Here is a 20146-nt window from a genome sequence, read left to right as displayed (position 1 = left end):
TAGGCATCATTAACACAAATCTCTTTGGGTTCTGTTCTCACCTCTTTACAGGGTCCACATTAGTGACAGAGATTTTGGAAGTTTGTTTCATTTTAATATATAGGCATTCTATCTGCTTGTAAGGGAAGATAGGAGGGAGTTTTACCTTGGAGCAATGGAGCAGAGAGTCTGAGGTCATTCTACAGTTTGGGTCTAGTCCTAGGAGAGCTTTGTGTGGTGCATAAGCAGGCTTAATCCTTGTGATTACAGTCTCACTGTTCTGGAACAGAAAAGTTATTTATCCTGCAGCTCTCATCAGTCTTTTAAATATACTGAACTTGGGATATGGAAGACCATGTGTAGTCCTCATATTCTGTGAACTTGACCCAGTATTTCCTGTGAAGCCAGTGCGTGAGCAGAGGTTATGCAGTAATTTGCTTCACACTGAGGGGCTTGCGTCCAGGTTAAGTGAATGGCAGCAGCATAGTTGAGGGCTGAGGAAGGGCAGATAACTGAGATCCACTTCAGCCGTGGCTTTGACCAATATTAGGATGGCAAGCACCAGGAATTATCTGAGAACAGGAGAGTGGACCTAATCCGCTGTTGTCTCTGTAGTTTTTGTCATCAGCTGTAATGGAGTGCATATATTTGTGTTCACTTGTAGTAATATATTACTGTCACATTATATTATTGCCAGTCACCCTAGCTGTGCTGAAATTAACCCAAACTGTTTTAATCTCAGCTGCTCTTCTGGGGACTCCTATCCACAAAGGATCACCTAAGGTGTGGGATTTCCAGAGATCTTTTTGGGTCGGACTCGCTCCCCAGAAGGCAGTGACACTTTTGTTAGAAAATATTCCATCCTGTCTAAATTAGTCCTTTTGTTGCTAATTTTGGAGGTAATAAGATAGCAATGTGGCAGGCAGTGCTCTCATCACACATGTAGGTTGTATTAAAAATAGACTTTAAAAAATAATTCCTTGGGCCCATTTAAAAAGATCTTGGATCTTTGTCAGGAGAACTCCATGCTTTTCCTCCCCTAACATTCCTCTCTCTCTGGAGTCCTGCTTCCCTTACGTCTTTTGGGTTAGCCTTGCTTGCTGCCGTAGGTATTATTTCTCATATTATATTTCACCTTTCCCCTCTCTGTGACTCACTGCAGCCATTGATCAGAATGGTTCTCCGTCCCAGTCTCTGCAGGACGGGAGGGTATAATGTTTCTGACAGAAGACTATACGAGGCAATTAACAGCTTTTACCAGCAATTAGACACTGACTGGAAAGCAGGTTATTCTCTACTTGTCAAAGAGCCATGGAGTGCCTCCTCTGCTTGGAAGAGGAGACAAAAGAGGGCCTAGGCAAAGAGGAAGTGCTGCGCTACTACTCTGCACTACTACTGCTTTCTCCTGCTTGCTCAGGACTTTTCAAGGGTAGGGTCGAAGCAGTGTTTTTTGACAGGGGTGGCCTGTGCCAGTGTGGCATACCACCACTGAATCAGTGAGGCCTGCACTGGATTGTTCTGGGCTTCTGGCTGTAGGTAGCAGTTGGTTCCATGAACTGTAGAAGTAAGCTAAAACCCATTTTTCCCTCCATGGCTTTTGGGTTTCATGAACAAGTGGTGTGTAGTGCAGAGCAAGTTCAATCTCTAGACTCTAGGAATAAAGAAAGTTTGTGGAGGGAGGTACTTGCCCTTTCTATGGAAATATGAATGATCTGCACTGCTGGGACTTGCATACCACTGAGAGGAGCACAGGCCTTTATGCAGAGAGAGGGGGATGGGGGCTGCTGTACCAGGAGGTGCTTGCTACAGCACTGGAAGGTAGGTGTTGGAAGGTACTGGAAAACAGTGGTATCCTGGTTCAGCATCCCACTGGTGGTGATGGAAAGGCTAACACGAACCTTAGAGAGCTCTGCACCAGGCATCCCAGTTGTCTCCTCCTGAACCTTGCCATTAACTCAGCATAGTCACCTGAAGGAACATGGGGTTTCCAGTGGAGTCTTGCTGTGGCGTTGGAATAGCAAGGGCCTGTGTTCCTGAGGAGGTAGGAAAGCTGGAGAAATGCTGAGAGTTGGTCCGCTTCGGAGGGAGTTCTGGACTGATCACCAAGCCACTAGACTGCCCCAACCTAGCAGGGTCAGGCCTTTACTTTCTAGTATTGTGTTGTTTGTTTATTGCTAGTTCCCTCCAAAGGTATGCCTTAGCATACAGATTTCTAGTGGGTCACAGTGTACAACCCCTGTTTGTCTCCTGGTTGGCCCTATTTATAGATTTCAAATGTTGGCAGGTAGAGGAAGTGAGACATCCTAAGTATGAGGGACTGTCACTGGGAAGGCAGGGATATTTATCTGAGCTGATGAAACTTGTTGTCATTGCGCAGTATTAGGAACTCTGCACATATGTTGTGGATCATCATTTCCATGGCATTGTTGGGCCTGTCATTCAGGACAGAGCAAACAAAACTTTGTTAAGGTGCAGAGAGGTATTTCTACCTAAATAAATTGTACCAAGTTATGACCATCTGTATGTCAGTCACAATGCCATGAAATTTCTCTTACGGGCTAAGATAACATCTCCCCCTTGGCATTTTGCTAACAGTCTGATCTGATAGTGTCATTTGTCTTTCCTACAGACCCAGTGCAAGGTGTTAGCCACGTGTCAGACAGACCCAAATCTCTCCCTGATGATTTCAAGCTAGTGGAGGTTTGGTTCTGTTATTCGCTCCATTGCTTCTTATGTCTTATCTACAGAAAGCTACTGCTGGTGACCTGCCATTGCTCAGCAGTAACCTTTGCTACTCACTCTTCAGTGTTTGGTTCCTCCAAACCCTTGGATGATGCCCCTTTAGCATGCCATGAGAGCCCCTTAAGATTTCTATAAATTTTCTGCCTCAGATGCAACAGAAGTGAGAAAACCCTGTGGCAAACTGATCTTGCTGTGATGGGCAGATTTCACAGTCCCTTCCCAATTTCAGCGACTCTTTTCTGCATTGGAAGTATTTATGATTGGTAATACAGGGATGGCCAGTTAGTCCATGGAAGTGGTGGCCAGGGCTACAGAGTGTCCCAGTGGCAGGTTTTATTGTTATGTTTTCTATAACCAGCTCGTACTGGTGCAGGGAGCCATGATCCTGTAAACATGTGCAATTTTCTTTGTCTCCTATGGACACAGCTCTAGCCTGTCAAAAATACCTTAGCAGGTACAGCCGCGGAATATTTACAGCTTGGACTAGAGATCTTCCGAAGTCCCTCCCCTTCTATGATTCTATGTTTTATGACACAGACATGATTCAAGGCATTGCGCAGGTACCAGTGACCAGCACAACACCATACTGTAGATGTCTTTTGCAGAAGGGGTTAATTTCAAACCCAGACAAATAGTACATAAGTGTCTCTGCAGACTCATCTCCTGTTTGCCTAAGAGCCACCTCACACCCCTCAGGGCCAGCAGACAGTGGCAATAGAATTCAGTGTCCATGCAGACGCTCACATCCTGAACAACCATGACCCAGGCAACCTTCAACCTGAGTGGCCCCAAACACTGCTGTTCCCTTGGTGACCTGCACCATAGTTGCCAACTACAGCACAGCTACTTCTGTTGGCTGAAGGAGCTGTCTTGCTCTCTGAGACCCAGGAGGCCTCTACCACACTTTAGAGAGCCAGGGCTGGGGCAAGAAAGTAGCTGGCAAAGAAGGGACTTCATTTCAATTCTTTTCCTTTCACACATATTTCAATGGAGATGCTGAATAAGCGCACCTCTCAATTTACGCCAATTTGCTTATGTGTGCTATTTCTTCCCGAGTTAGTTCCCCTTTTGGAGGTCTCTCTGCAGAGAGAGACCTAAAGAGCTAGATTTTGCACTTATACAGCCCTGTTCTGGGGCAGGGAAGTGAATTTATTTCTCCTCTCTCAGAGGGCCAGTGAAGTGGCTTGGTGGTGGTCACCCAGCTGAGCCCTGACCAGGTGCTGCAAGGAGCCAGCTGGCAGGATGCTAATGGCAGCACTGGTTGTTCTCTGAAGAGGCCAGAGGAACATGGCACCAGATCAAGCCAGATAGATGTCCATCTCCTCCAGGATTCTGTCTCTCATAGTTGATAATGTGGTGGCCATTATTCTGTATGATCCAGGAGGAGAGGCTGTGTCAACCCTCTAGACTTTTCTCTTCTCTTGGACAGTCCTTTAGGACAGTAGCCCCCACCCATCCCTTGTCCTCAGCCCCTTGGAGCTCCTGTTCAGGCCACCCTCTGTGTGCCACCTGAACAGGCTACCAAAAACAGCAGTTACAGATGTGAGAACTGAGGGCAGTGCCAAGCAGCACTACAGCAGGGAGAGTGGATTCATGCTTTCGTGACTACTTCGCCTGAGACCTATTTTGCTGGTGATATAAGGTTAATATGGGCTTTCAGACCCGAGCAGACAGTTTAGGGCTGTGGTAGGAGCTGTCTTTATGCAAGTTAATTGAGCCTGTGATCCAGAGTGTCAGAGGGACAATGTACACCCAGCATTTTATCTTGAATTGCTTTCTTGGGGTGGAACATTTCACCAATCAGAAAATCAGACCCTCTTCTCCATGTGCTAGTTTAGATGCTGTAAGTTGAGCCTGGCTAGACAGCAGATGCAGAGACAGTGGTCAGTGCATCAGCCAGGCTTAGCTATCTTTGTAAAAACGTGTTGCTGTAACAGTGGTGGTGGGCAGGCAGCGGGAAAAGGCCCCGTGGAAGCAGAGGGAAGAGCGGCAGTGTACCCCTTCTCCACAGCCCCCTCCCACTGCAAAGGTGTTTATCCCATTGACAAGCACTATGGTCCTTTCATAACTGCTGCATTAGCAAAGGATCAAGTAGCACTTAATGGGAGCAGTCTCCTTCATAAAGTATGAAAAGGTCACAGTGGTGGAAGGAGAAAATATTTGCAGCAGGCTGACATAAGCTTTGGCTGCTGATTGACAACAGGTGTATGTATTTTATGGGATGCCCTCCCCATCCAGCATTTTTGCTGTGCTCTCCTTCCATGTATTGGCTCAATGTTTTGCAGTGGTGCCACAGAGCATCTGCTGAGCTCAGTGGGTGGGCAGATGGGGAAAAGAGCACAGCAGCATAATTTGAGGACAGAGTAGTTTGAGACCAAGTGTTGGCTTCTGAATTAGCAAAAGCAAGAAAATCAGGTAAGGTGTGAATACATGACAGTGTTTCAGACTGAATTGGTAGGCTTGAACATGGCTGGGCTCTGCACTTTAAGGGCTCAGTAAACAGCTTTGTTCTCACATCTACTGGTTTTGCTGGGTTTTACTTCTCCCTGCTGCTGACCGTAGAGTGAGTTTTTCTGAAATGTGGTTGCTGGGTCTCAGCCTACCTTCATTATGAACCCAGTTTAACCAAGCCAGCAGCAATCTTACTGCTGCCCCTGGCAAGCCTGTTCCTGGAGTGAGGGACAGATATCGATTGCTTAGCGTGTCTTCTCATCCTACTCTCTTGCTGCTTTTGGTGTCCCATCTGTCTTATACCGGTTTAATCTGGGAGAATGCAGGGTGTTCAATCCAGGCCAAGTTGCTGATGACAAGCTAATTAAGGATCTAGCAAGAGAAGAGCACCCTAATGAGGAAGAAGTGGGAGGAAGGGCAGTTTGCCAGCTCTGCGCTGTGCTTGCTAATTGTGTGTTATAATTGATGGTTCAAGTAAGCCATGCGCTACACAGACTGTAGGGCAGAGTAAGAGAGATCTCTTTTGATGGAATATTCTGCAAGACTGTGATGGGATCGTAACTTCCCATGGCCAGTTCTTCCTCTGTGCTGCCAAATAAATAACTTGAACATGGTGTTGCACAGTCTTACGCTGTTGTAATAGGTGATCTGGAAACTATGCCACAGCCACGTCAATCAAGACAAAAAGCGTAGAGCTGGAATGGCATCTTCTCAGGACTACTAGTGGTCATGCTGAAGGTCATGTGCTATCCAGCAGCCCTGATCACGAGCCAGTTCACCTTCATGCAATGTACAGTGTACTGGGAACAATAGTCAGAGTGAAAGGAAAGTGGATTCTGGCCTGAGCTGGAGTAGATGCTCTGATGGATTATCTCATTAGGAATGTGTGTGCTGGGAACTCACAGGGTAATATGGCTTTGGCCTCGCCCATACCCACAGGGAATCAGCAGCAAATGGCCAAGTTACAGCAGCATGCTGGAGATAAGGTTGCTGACAGAGCTGCATAAAGGGCAGTGGTCTCAGTGCCCCATCCTGTGTCTGCTTCTCCCAGTTCATCCAAGTCAGTCAAAGCAAGGCACTCCTTCACTTCTGGGGGATGCTGGAGTGTGAGGAAAGGTTGATTTATGAATATTTAAGATAACTTTACTTCCCTTTATTTAGTTTTGTTTCCTGGCTACTGTTTCCATGATCATTTTCCTTTCTGGACAGTGGTGCTGAGTTTCCTTTGATTAGCAACCAACTTTGCCAGTGCGTCTCATGAGCCATGGGAAATTAATCAGCAAGCCTCTGGATCCTATCTGTAGCTCCGAAAGGGAGCGTGGACTGGAGAAAGGTCATGCCAGGTCTTGTGTGTTTTGTCCTCAGGTCTGGAGGATTTTCTAGTAGTTAGAACAGTTGCCTCAGGAATGCTCATTTCTCGTGCAACATGCAATGTTTCTGTGCTTCCCACCTCCTCAGAAAACAATCTGGGGTGTAACTCATGACTGGGCTCATGGTCCAGCAAAACGTTCTCAAACAAAAAGCAACATGCAAATGCCATTATTATTGTAGCAATTGTGTTTGGCACAGACCTCTGCTAGGAAGATCTGTTTGCAGTAGAGAGCTTCTGCCCTTAAAGCCAAGTGCCCAGGAGTGTCAGCAAGTGCCTACAGCCATATTCACACTGTCATCTTTGCACTGCAACCTCTCCTCACAGATTCTAAAATTCCTCTCACCAGGGAGGTTATTTCCTTTTTATTTACGCCTGTTTGGACAGGCAGACATACTGAACACTTACAGAGTCACCAGGACTGAAAGCTTTTATGTATAACTATATAAAGAGGTGTTAAAGCTGGCCATGTGTAATTTATACTCTCCAGAAGGGGACTCAGCCCACTGCACACAGCCTGCTTGAGTATTAGCTCTGCTGTCAGCTCAGTTGTCAGCCGGATGCCAAAGGAGGTGGACTGGATACCCTTTGGGTCACAGCTTTCCACCTTCTTGATCACAAGTCAGCAGAGTCATGAGCCCTGAGACAACTGTTGTGATTCTTAGGCCCTGAGGCACTCAACAGGTCCCATTAAAACGCTCTCACGCAGACACGTACACAAATACACACACACACACACACACACAGAAAGGTAAAAGAGTCAAACGTATGACTGGCACAGGAGAAGACAGAGACACAGAAGTGGTATTGCTGTCTAGATGAAATACTAATCTAGGATTTCTAGTGAAAGGATGTGGAGGTCTTGCTAGCAAATAAGAATTGGGACCTTCTGTTCTGAAGGCTTCACTGACAGGGATGCGGTTAGTATCCAAAGCTTGTGTAATGTGGCCTCATTAGTTCAAATTAGTGCTTTGTCTTATTTAAAGCTTTCTTCGTTGTCCTACTGCTGGCCAGATATATTGGTGACCTGTCATGCAGTGCACAAAGTTCATTGTAGTTTGGGTATTGAAGGAAAAGGCCCAAGGGTAGGGACAGCAAATTGCCAAAATAACTGTACAGCAAGTCGCTCCCAGCTGGCATTTACTGCAGCAAAGGGTTTCTGAGTTTGGTGACTCCTGGCTGTTTGTCTTCCCATACTTCATTCCAGACCTTAGGAAGGACCTCTGAATGTGAGGGGCAGAAAGCTATGTCAGAGTTCCCGTTATAAAAATAAACAAATTATGTCAACTCTGTCACACACTCCTGTCTCGTTATTCCAGCTAGGAGGCTGTCCTAGACACAGCCAGATCTGATGGTTAAAATCCTCCTGATTTTCCTCTTTATGATCAGTTATTTCCATTTGTCTTTCTGTTATCTTGTCCTCCTTTTTGGTATTTACCTCCCTAAGGTATTTAATAGTTTTGTTTTCTCATCTCTCTTTTGCTGGGCTGAAGAAGCCAAGCTTCTTCACTCCTTCAATACAGCTAGCTCTCCATTAGCTGGAACATCCCATAATCCCATCTACATACCTCTTCCTACCTAGTAAATTGTTCTTAAGTATGGACAAACAGCAGTGTTCCTAGTACTCTGGTTGCAGCCTCAGAAGTTGAGATCAAAGCTGGCATTGATATTTCTCCAACAGAAATGACTTAGCCAGCTTATCCTGGATTTGCACTTGAAGTTTTCCTTCCACTGCTTTTATGGTAATCTTCATTTCCATATCCTCATTCTTAAGTGTCACCTTAACTTTGCCTTGGTTGTGATCACCATCATTATTGTTTAAAACTGAGACTTCGCATGTTTTCAGTCTCTCATCACTGCAGAGTGCATCCATTCATGTTCTGAAGATGACCTGAAGAGTCTTCCACTGTTTATTTTAATGAGTTTGTAAAATCCTGCCTAGATTGATATTTGCCAGTTCTTCTTGATCACAGCATTTCTTGATCTTGAAAACATGCCAACTTGGAAAGGGGATAAAACCCAATAATAAGTCCTTTCTCAAACTCATCAGGCGTAAGAAGCCTGACAGAGAATCTGTAGACAATCAAGATGTGAAAGGAGTACACCAGGAAGTTAAGGTCATAGTAGAAAACCAAAATTATTTTGTTCGCATCTGTGTTCAGGCTGGAGGTTCCTACAGTTGAATTTCTCATTTGTTAGTGTCTCCGCTGGTGTCCGTCTTGAACTGAAGTCTCAAAAAGTTATGGAACATATAGATGAAATGAAACGGAACAGATTTCAAGACCAGATAGATGAAAATTAGCAGTTCTAGCTTTCATTTAAAACTGACTTGGTATCATAACAAAAACCTGAGGAATAGTTCCGTGAAAACATCAGCTCAGTGCTCAGTATTTAAAAAAAGTAAAAATAAAAAAGAAGAATATTCAAATCTGTTATGAATGTAGAAAAAACAGAAATCATCATAGTGCTTCTACAGAAATCCCTGGTGTTCCTGATGGAGTGTGCCTGCATCTTGGGTGCAGTGTGTGGTTCTGTCTTCTATCCCACCATCTCAGAAAGGATATAAAGCTGAATTGTAGAAGTTCAGAGAGGAATAGCAAGGATAATCAGATGACACCCATCCACAGAATGGCTAAACAGATATTTTTTAGGATGGAAAGACACAGTGGGAGTTGTGGCAAATACCTGTGAACGATGACCAGAGTGGGAAGGTTGATGAAGAATGACTGCTCATTAATTTTTCTGGTAGGAGAACAGCAGGTAAACCAATGGGAACTAACAGGATACAAGTTCTAATGAAACAAGTGAAGGTGGCTAAGCACCAAGGGTGTAATTAGGGTGTGGATCTCTCTTATCGTACAAAGACGTTCTTAGACCTTCCCTCCAGGACAGTGATGTTTTTTGTACCAGCTATGCAAGGTCAAAGAAAACTGTTCACTCAAGGCCTCTTCCTCAGTGAAGGCAGATGAAAGCAACTTGTATCCTTTCTGAGCATGCATAAATTTAACTCCTTTAATAACCTAGGACTTCCCAGTTCTTAATAATAACTGGTATCAGACTGCAGCATGTCAGCAATTCTTCATAGAGACTTAATGACAGACTTCATGGCAAGCAAAACCATTAGAAGAGACCTGTTGCCAAGAATCGTAAACCCCTGTCTCCTGTATGCTGAGATTTGGACACTGCCCCCCGTCAGCCTGCCCTATAGGGGATAGTTCATCCAGAAGATTTTTGAATCACATAGGTTCCCTTTTCTGCAATTCTGGCCCTTTTTTCTTATGTGCAGTCATGCCTTTGCTGATATGCACTGTCATTCCATCTTCACCTTGATCTCCATTTCCTTTCCTTCAGGATCTCTACTGTATTTATGATTGCTTCCCCCCTTTAGCCCTTGATATCCACTTCCATGTTTTTCAGCAGATCAAGTTCCTTCATTTTTGCGCTAGTATTTGTACACAGATACTTCATCTGACTACCTCATGTTCACAGACAAAATTAGCAGAGTCCTTCTGCTTGCTATAATTACTATTTTGACAGTTGTAATTAACGTCAATGTTTTCTTTTTCCTTCCTCTCCATCCTTCTGCTGTTATCCTGCACTTTGTCCTTTTTGCTAGATTTTCCACATTCTGAGTCAAACCTCCAGTTCAAGGAAGAACCAGCTTCTCTAAGGATGGAGATTCCTTCCACAGCGTCTCTGGGCTGTTGTTGCAGTGTTTGACCACGCTCATGGGAAATTTTTTTCCTAATATCTAACTGCAACTGCCCCTGTTGGACCCAATTAGTGTCTATTGCTTCTTGTCCTATCACTGTGCGCTTCTGATAGGAGTTTGGCTCTGCCTTCTTTATAAGCCGCTCTAGGTAGTAGAAGACTGAAATTCGGTCCCTCTGAGCCCTCTGTTCTCCAGGGTGAACAAACTTTGCTCCTTTATCCTCTCCTCTACCTTGTGGGCTCTAACCTCTTAATTGACACCCTATTTGATGACTCTCTGCTGGACTCACTCCAGTAGCTTCATGTCTTTTTTTGTACTGGGTAGCCCAAAACTGGATGTAGTACTCCAAATGTAGTCTCATAAAAGGAGCAGAAGAATCACTTCCCTCAACCTGCTGGCTGTGCTCTGACTAATACAGTCCAGGATACTGCTGGCCTTCTTTGCTGCAAGGGCCCACTGCTGACTACTGTTCAATCTGCTGTCCACCAGGTCCTTTTCTTCAAAGCTGCTTTCTAGCCAGTCAGCCATCAGCCTGTCCCACTGTCTGGGGTTATTCCGACCCAGGTTCAAGACTCTGCATTTTCCTTCATTGAACCTCAGGAGATTTCTGCCAGCGCATTCCTCCAGCCTGTCAAGGTCCCTCTGAATAACAATGGGACCTTGAGCATATTGTCTGTACTCTGCTTTGATTTTGAGTTTAGGATATGGGAAGAGAGGATGGAAGCATATCTGCTCTTGCATTTATTCGGCTACACTCAACTTGCATTTCTCACAGCTGGTGTCAGGATCTGAGCCCAGAATCCCAAGTTGCCTTCTGACTTTGGCTAGCGAGCCTGATCCTTTACTTGTCCCTTTCTTATCACTGCTTTTATCCTAAGGAGAGCTATGAGACTTTCTCTCTGAGGCCTTTCTTGAGACTCCTTAGTGCTCACATCCTCTGCAATGTTGTGTTGCTTCTTCCTGTCTTAGCTGCCCTTTAATAGCACCATCCTAACTTCCTTCCCCCTGGGGTTCATGCTTGTAGTCTCCAACACCTACTTCCATCGCAAATACAGTGAAGCCTCAGAGTCCAGTGCAGCTCTTCTGCAAAGTGGAACCTCATGTATCCAAGGGGAATGTCCTCCTGTGTGAGTGGATTTTCTGTCCAGTTCCCAACTCTTCCCCCCTCAGAACTGTTTTGAATCACATAGTTGAGTGTCCACAGATACTACATGCTGCTTAGCTGCTTGTTTCATCTACTGCAGAAACAGTTTCCTCTGCTAATGGACACAGGGTGGGATGTGAAGTGAAGCCTGCAGATCTCAGGAGAAGCAGATGCGGCTGCACTGATGTGAGTCTTTCAGCATGACACCCAGGATTAGTGGTGGACAGTTGTTCTCTTTGCTTGCTGGTGTGCCATGTGTTGTCGTCCTCACTTGGTAATGCATGAGGAAGGAGGGAGAGGTGTGTAGGCTACGTTTGCCTCAGTGTCCTGATAAATTTGGTAACTGGGCTGACAGAAACCTTATGAGGTTTACAAAGAGAATGCAGAGTCCTACAGCTGGGGCAGAATGATCCCATGCATCAGTCCAGGCTGGGAACCAGCAGCCTGGAATAGGACCTGGGATCATTAAGTAGGGGACACTGAGATTATGGTGCGTGCAAAGTTGAATATAAGTCAACAGTGTGCACTCCTAAAGCAAAATGCATAGGCTAAGTCAGAAGGAGCATGGCCAGCAGAGCGAGGGAAGTTGTTATCCCTTTACTCTATGCTGGGGAGGCTGCACATGGAGTAATGTGTCCAGCTTTGGTCTCCCCAGTTGAGGAGAGATATAGAGAAAGTGGAGAGGGACCAGCAGAGGACAACAAAGGTGACCAGGACTTGGAGCACTTGGCATACAAAGTCCTCCAAGGGCAGGCTGAAGGAGCCAGGCTGGTTTAGTGTGGCCAAGAGGATGCTAAGGAGGATTTAATAGCAGTCTGTGCAGGTACTGGAAGGGAAGTCACAAAGATGTCAGAGCCAAACACTTCTTGGTGGTGCCAGATGACATAACAAGGGGCAACAGCCACAAGTTGCAGCTCCTGAGGTTCAGGTTGGGCATGAGGAAAAGTGTCCTCTCCCTGAAGGTGATTCAGGCCTGGGACAGGTCAGGGGAAATCTCTGACCTTGGAGAGGGTTTAAGACTCAATAAACAAAGCCATGGCTGCCGTGATCTGGTGTTGGGGATAGTCCTGCCCTAAGTTGGAGGCTGGCCTCGAGGTCTCCAGAGACTCCTTCCACTGACACCCCTGTGACTCAGTGACTGTCAGTGACCCATCTGCAGCTGTCTTTCATCTGCCCAGTTAGAATTGTTTTGGTTTTGTGGGGCTTTGCTTGTACCTAAGTCCTGGATCAGTGCTGTGACCTTGCATCTGAGGAAACAATGGTTAGAATAATGTGATGTGGCAAATACCTCATTTTTAGTAAGTACAACAGAGACCACTGCAGGCCTCAGCTGTTCTGTAGACTCTCACAGCATTCTTGTCACCTTCTAACCAGGTCAGTGTGACTGATTTCCTGAGACCTGTTTGGATGGCTTTGCCTATATGCAGTATGGCTCAGTATTAAAGAATGACATTTCTTAGGTGAATCGTTTCAGGAGCTGTTGTGATTGCTAGTGCCGGACAAAGTCTTCAATGTTTTGAGCCTTGTAAAGGTAAATCAGGACAGTCCCTCTCCTTTCACCCTCTGGTCTAACTCAGAAATCAGCTGACATAGTTAAGCTAACAGTCATTAGATTTATATGTCCTTTGCTTCTGGCATTCTGTCCTCCTGTCTGAGGCGGCAATTTGGGTCTGTTGACCTTTGTGGCATGTGGCAAGGCCAGTGTATCTTGGCTTCTGCCTCAGGCGGCTGTGGCTTGTTGTTTAAGGAAGTTTATTTCTCAAAGATATGGTCATAAGTTAGCAATGTACGTGTTCTATTTTTGCAGACATACCTAGAGAGTCAGGAAAGAGGCCAAAACCCTTCCAGAGAAGACAGACAGCAGATCTGAATGTTCTTATCAATGAGATGTAAGCTCATAAGCTACAAAGAAGACACAAATTGCTAAACAGGATAAATAAACATACAGGACTGGAAAAAGAAAGGTGCCTGGATGGTCAGACAACGAGGAAGAAGGTGATGAGTAGAGAGGTAGATACTTCGTGAGGAAAAAGGTGAAATTCTAGGGTAGGTGTATGGGACAGAGAACTAAACGTCTATTTTGAAAGCTGGGCATGGAGTCCTAATAAACATTAAGGCCAGAAATTTTGTCTTCAGATTCTTGCAGAAGGTGAGCAGCAACAGTTAAATGTTTACTTGATTGCTCCTTGCTTCCTGGAATCCTTCTCCATGTCTTCCTGGGTTGCTAGACCCTCTGTGCTAGATTGACCCTCCTTCATTAGCAACCTCCATGACCTCCCAGTTTGCTGCTGCTGCTGCCAGTTTGGAGTGAGACCCAAGCTCCTTAATACTGCCATGAAACAAATGATAAGGATGGCCAGGAGGAGCATCCCCCTAGTGACAAAGCATTCGTCCTCCCAACAAGGACTGGGTAATTATCAGCACGACCCTACTGGCCTTGAGGAACTGGGCCGAATCCAAGACTATAGTGATGCTGAAGAATATGGGACAGCACTCTCAGTTAATAAACATGTGAGGTTTCTCCCTTTCTCTCCTCCACCATATGCTACACAGACAGATGTTGGGTGATGGGGCTCTGCCCCATATTGTCACTATGGGAGGAATAATACTTTTGCACAAGTTAAATTCCCTTCACAGTAGACATTTGTTGAGTGAAAAGAGAGGAGCTGGGGAGTGTGAAATGAGATATGGCTGAAAAATAAGTTGAATGAATCTGAAAAGCACCTGGTTGGCTGAGGGGATGACCCATTCACTGTGGTGAACATAGACAGCTCTGAACCATCTGGGACTCTCAATACATCAATCAAAGAGATCGATAGGGATATGCTGGTCTTTGTAAAGGCCCAAACTGCAAGAAATTTGCTTGCCATTTTGTTTGTCTCAGAGTGACAGACCAGTTCCCCCTGAACACAGAGTTAATCAAAACCTTTGCGTGGGTCTTGTTTCTCCCTGCTCCACTTCTGGCACTGGTATTGCCTGCCCAGCTGTGCTTCCCAGAAGACAGTCCTCCCTCGTCTGTCACCCATTCCGACACAGGATCTGTCTATGACACCTGCTCCTCCCTTCCTGCCTTTCTCCTAGTCTCACCATTTATGTGTGAGCACTCCTGACGTTATGCTGTCCGTTTCAGTGTTGCATCTATCCATGCATCTATCTGCCTTGGAGATTGACCTGATCACAATGTCCCTCTACCCTTTGATTAGACAGGAGCATGACTACAGGCAGGCAGAAAGGGCTTGATGGTAGAAAATACTGGGTGTGTGCGACTGTGTGTCACCAAAGGTAGCTTACGGCAACAGTCAGAGACCAAGTTGTAAAGCTGGCTGCAAAATGCAATGTCGTCATTCAGTTCCTATTCAGACTCTGCTTTTCACAGTCCTTTGCAAAATTAGCTGTGTTGTAGGAAATAAGGTTGCAACAATGTGACAAAACTCAACATGAGACCTTGAAGGAGAGCAAGGTGATTTTATTTTAAAATAAAATATTTTTATTCTCTCAAACACACTGAGCTACTTATATCTGAATGGTCTGCCCAGCATGCAGGCGCCAAGACACATACATCTGGGTGGTCTCAGTGACGTCAGGGAAGACTCCAGGTACTCAGTACCCATTAGTCAGATCTAGGCATGTCAGGCTAAGGACTTCTGAAAACTGAAGTTAGTGTGCCCTAGCAAGGAGCTGCTTTGCTAAAGACTGGTGAGATCCTCCAACAAGAGGCTGTTGCCGTCTTGATCCTAAACAGAAAGACTACTGACTGTGCTGCTTTTTTGAAAGTCAATATTAGTGTGACAGCAAGGCAGCATTTTTCTCCAGCGATGAGCATGGAACAAGACTGTTGTGCTAGAGTGCATTGATCAATCACTTGCACGTGCTCAAAGGAGAAAACAGCACAGGAATTAAATTAAATTCCTTATGAAAAGTCTTGCAATACTTGTTGAAGGTTAGACCAATGGGTTCCCATTGCCCCACTCTAGAGAGTGCAGGAGTGTGTGAGGGAACAATGTCTCAGACTGAGGATCTCAGAATCACAGAAGATCCCAATAAAAATAGACTTTCTTCTTTATTGCCAAAGGAATGAATACTCGCCCATGAAATGGCATGATTTTTCCTAAGCCATATGCTGTGGAGTGAGAGGGGAGGGAGATAAACCACTCTGGACTTAACTGTCTGCCTCTCCCTTGCTCAGTGTCTTTCCTGCTTGCCACCTGTCTCTTCCCATCACTCTGCTCCCACCATTCCCTTCAGCCATAAACAGGGTCATAAAGCATAAGACATGAAGCAGATGAGTGCTACTGAGGGCATAGACTTATGCAGAGGGGATGGAGAGTTCCAGGCCTGGAGATCAGCAGGAGAGCAGACGGGAAGGCGGTAGAGAGCTGGGACAGAAGGGAGTACAGGGAGGATGGGAACTGAATTGGGAGTGTGATGAGCCCCTGATGGGTGCAGAGCCTGGATGAGCTGGTGTGTCACAGAAATGAAGTTCTGCAGTACAGTGTCAGAACTGCGAGGGCACAAATAAGCCTTAATTGCCCTGACCAGCCTTACCTGGGACCTCCACCTACACCCTCTGGCCCTGGCCCCTGAGCTCTATTTAAGCTCAGGCCTGGGCATCTAGGTGTATTTGTTTCCGGGTCTGTTTCTGAAATGTTGTTTGACTTTCCCAGATTGGCCTTGGACCTGACTTGTTACCTTGCCTTTGTCTGATGATCACTGGACTGTTGATGAAGCCTGTTGCTATTGCCACTCTTGCTCTGCTTGCCCAGCTCAGATGCTGTGGGACTGTGCCTGGTCAGTGAGATTCCTTCCTTGCCTGTTCTGGGGCCACCCTCAGCTCCCCTTTCCTCAGGGAGCAGCCCCATTCTTCCTGTTCCCTGAACTCCCGCTCCTGTAGATACTTCCCTGACAGGATTTCTGGCATGGCCTTGGGGCTGACAGTGTGCAGTAGAGGCCTGTGGCAGGTTCTATCACACACTGGGTCACTGTTGCATGGGAGAATGAGTGAGAGAACTGGCTGCCACAGGGTGTTTGGGTCAAAAAGCTCAGGGATGTTCATGGTGCAGTAAAATCCCTCACAAGGATAGCAAGAACCCCACAACTCCCAATAAAGACACAGAGTTACAGAGTGATATCAGACCTGATTTGGGCCCAGTCCCAAGAAAACATTTATAGGCTGGGCGCTTACCGTCTTGATTAATGTTATCTGGCCTGTTTTGTGCTCGCAGGCAGGAGGTCAGGTTACCCAGATAGCAATCAGAGCTTACAAGGGCAGATTCCTCTCTGTCAGTGGTACTGGGTCAGATGGGCTCCACTAAATCTCCTTATGTACAGGCAGAGTCTATGTGAAGGAGGCTATAAGCAGTGAATTAGAAACCCAAGATTTGGTTCTCTCTGCTGTTTAGATTTTGGCTTCTCTCTTTTATGTTGCTCTGAATACTTGGAGCATGTCATCATTGAGAGACTTTGAGCAGTTCACAACCAGTCACTAATGCAGCTGCGGCTTTTCTCCTAATCTGTAGGATATCAATGTAGTAGAAAGTATTCCTTTCCTTGAGAAAAGGGCAATAAAAGATGTGGAGAAATTTGAAGTCATAAAGTAAGACAGTGTCAGACTTGAAGTTCTGACTCTCACTTCCCGTATTGCTCTACTTCACTATACTTGCACAAGACTTGGTACAATAAGGCAATGAAGCCACGGCTGACCTGGTCTAGTGTTGATGGTAGCCCCATTTTGAGAGTGAGGTTGCGCTAGAGACCTCCAGAAGTCCCTTCCCACTGACACCTTTGAGTTGTGAGGTCTCTGCTGGCTATTGTGTTGTAAAGTCTAGAAAATCTGTGCCTTAGGTACTCGCCATCTGGAAATCTCACCCCAGATAAATAAATAAACTAGAATTTTATGGGTACCTAGAAATGAGGTACAGCGCCAAACTAGTCAGAGTACTATACCTGTAAAATAAGGGTAGACTACATAGCCTGTGAATTGCAGACCATCCACAAAACAAAACAAGAGAAGTGTGTCCTGTGTTTTATCCTCATTTGATTTGGAAATAAGATGACTTTTGTGGTTTCTATACAACTCCTAATAGATAATTTAATGCTTGGTTGCAAGCATGAAAGGTTGGCACTATCTGCCCCAAAAGGCTGGAAGATCTGGAGTAGGAGGAAGGCCAAAGGTCAAACTTGAGGGAAACTAATACAGCTTTTTGGAGAGGGCCAGGGCTGGTTGAGCTAACAGTTTAGGATAATGCTGATGATTATGCTTTCTGGGGAAGAGTCACAAAATCTGTTTACACTGCAAATGAATCAGAATGGCTTATTTTGGCAAATAATTTTCATTCATAACAAATGCAATTTTGAGATAACCAATAACCACTTGCTAATCTGGGATGAAACACAGTTGGAATCTGACATCCTCAGGTCAGCTCAGAACTACCGTTTGGTGGGTTTCCAGTAGACTCCTCACTCCTATATCTGATAGTAAAAGAATCTTTATGAGGGCTGTTGAAGGGAGGGGAATACCCAGTCTTACAAGTAGTCAAGTGGGTTATTGGAAATGGTAGTGTCAGAGGATTGTTAAGCAAAGCGCATTGCATAAGGTTGCCCTTTGGGTTTCTGAGGTCTGTTAACTGGGTCATGCTTTCAAGTCTATGAGACTGATTTTAGCATCTCCTGGGTTGTTAGTACCTCTCTGCTGTTCTAGGCAGGAGTGCAACATTATATGGGACCAGTTGTATTTTGTTGGCTGAAAATGTGCTGATTCTGTTTCTTTGGGATGTGTCACTTGCACTTTATGGCTTAAATCTTATTGCATAACCTCAGTGGCACAGCACAGGTCAAAGTCCCTCCTCAACAGGAAGGATGCTTAGTTATTAAGTGAGGGTCAAGGTAGGAAATGATCAGTGGGTTTTAGCTGGCCACTGTGATGGTGAGGAACTAAGAATCTGACATTGCAAAACTAGTTAATCTGAAGAAAGAGGGTTAGGGAACAATAACTCGGGGTTATTTCATTTCTTGGAAGGTACATAAAATGTGAACCTGTTGTTCTCCTGTTAGTTAATTTGGATACCCCTTGCTGTGCCTACTTTACAATTGATTGTTTACCCAAGCTTGGTACATGTGTAGGGGTGCAATAGGCCCGTTGCCTGGTGTGCGTGGGGTTATGTTCAAAAGGTTAGAAACAAAACTTTGAGAATGATGTTTGCTTTAGATTCTTGCTTCTCATGTTGGATGGGGCTGGACTAGGCAATGTGATTGCAGGCCAGGTTCCCACACTGCAAGTACTACAGAGTTTGCCTACCTTTCAGCACCTGTAGTGCTTTTTTATGTCCAGCCTCTCCCCCAAGCGTATTTTCTTTCCTGAAGATAACAAGCTGCTGAAATTTATCCATCTGCTTTTCTTTTTAGAAGCATTGATGTGCTTACATCTGCCCTTCCTCACAGTATTGCGTGTGGTTGGGTTCGAAGTTATTGAATGTAACTGACATATCCCCCAAGCTGTGACTCTGTCCCTGCGGTGAGAAATGTGGGCAGCGAAATAACCAGAAATGTCTTCAACTTGCAGACCTGGGAAGGGTTGGGAGTATGGACAGCTTTGGGTGGACCATGGGTACCCACCACCTGTCAGCAAACTGAGAGAACCGTTTCTGTAAGCTTCTCAAGGGTCAGAGTTATCCCCTGCCTCAGACTCTTTCATTTTGGGACTCTGTCTTGTTTCTTTCAAGATTTGTCTAGATCAGCTCCAGGTAACTCTAGATATCAACGTCTCCTGGCAAAGTAAGCCTCCACTGATAAGCGGATCCTCACCTGCATTCAGGTGCATCTGATCTCCATTTCCAGCCTGATCTAATGGTTCCTAATCCCCTGTTAATGTTTTCTAAGTATATTTTACTTTAAAGAGATGCACAGAGCTATGCTGGTAACAGGGGCTGCTTTCAGCCACCCAGTTGGGGGGCAGGCTCATGCTTCCAACTGCATACTACTAAATTCACATTAGAACTGTAGATTGGTACTGTAATGTGCTCTCCGTCCTCCTCTGATATTCATAACAGTGATTTTTTGTATTTACAGCACATAGGCCTTTTTCTTTTCAAACAGTTCTTTAAAAAGCGAGTGTCTTTCTAGAAGCGTAATCTTTAAATGTGCTTGGCCACTCACTTTAACTGAAGATCAGTTTATCTTATCAGTTAGTAGCCCTAATTATTCTTGAAATTGGTTTCAAAGGAGACAATTATGCTGCACTTTGCTTTAGAACATCCTGAGCCATTCAGTTGTAGGGAAGTTTATAAGGAGTTGCTTTGAAGAGGAAACACAATCTGCAGAAATAGCATGACTCCAGCTGACTTGTGAAACGCTGAAGAATTACGTTAATCTCATATTTCTCCAGCACCATTACTGGTATGGACTGAAATAATAACAAATAGGAGGCAGGTGCATCGGATTCCGATAAAAAAAATCATCTGGATGTCTCACAGGCTAACAGCTCTGTGACAGGCTTCACCTACCAGAGGGAGAGGGTGAGAGAGATTAAATGTGAAAGAACGGGAGGGAGAAGGCGAGACAGAGAGAGAGCAAGCAGCAGAGAAGGATCCCCAGGACCCAGTTCTGATCTCACAACTGAACACTGACTGCAGAAAGGACACTTGCGAGCTGCAGGTTTGACAGCACTCTGGGTAGAAGAGGACCTCTGGGGAAACACACACAGGTGAGTGCGGTATACTGGTTTCAAATGAGTAGCTGTAGTTGCTGTGAGGTG

The 20146-nt window shown here is 45.3% G+C and overlaps 1 protein-coding gene across 1 annotated transcript in view; it reads left to right on the top strand.

The window, feature by feature from the left end:
* The first annotated feature begins 19827 nt into the window (after positions 1-19827).
* Positions 19828-20146, top strand: part of IGFN1 (immunoglobulin like and fibronectin type III domain containing 1) — a 42118-nt gene continuing 41799 nt past the window's right edge. Inside the window, exon 1 of the mRNA XM_068918507.1 lies at positions 19828-20095. The gene's annotated coding sequence lies outside the window, so the exon portion shown is untranslated. The remainder of the gene's footprint in view (positions 20096-20146) is intronic.

Source organism: Struthio camelus, chromosome 24, assembly GCF_040807025.1.
Source record: "Struthio camelus isolate bStrCam1 chromosome 24, bStrCam1.hap1, whole genome shotgun sequence".
In the NCBI taxonomy this organism is placed as follows: domain Eukaryota; kingdom Metazoa; phylum Chordata; class Aves; order Struthioniformes; family Struthionidae; genus Struthio; species Struthio camelus.
Note: the sequence above shows the minus strand (reverse complement) of the source record. Positions and strands in the feature narration are given on the sequence as shown.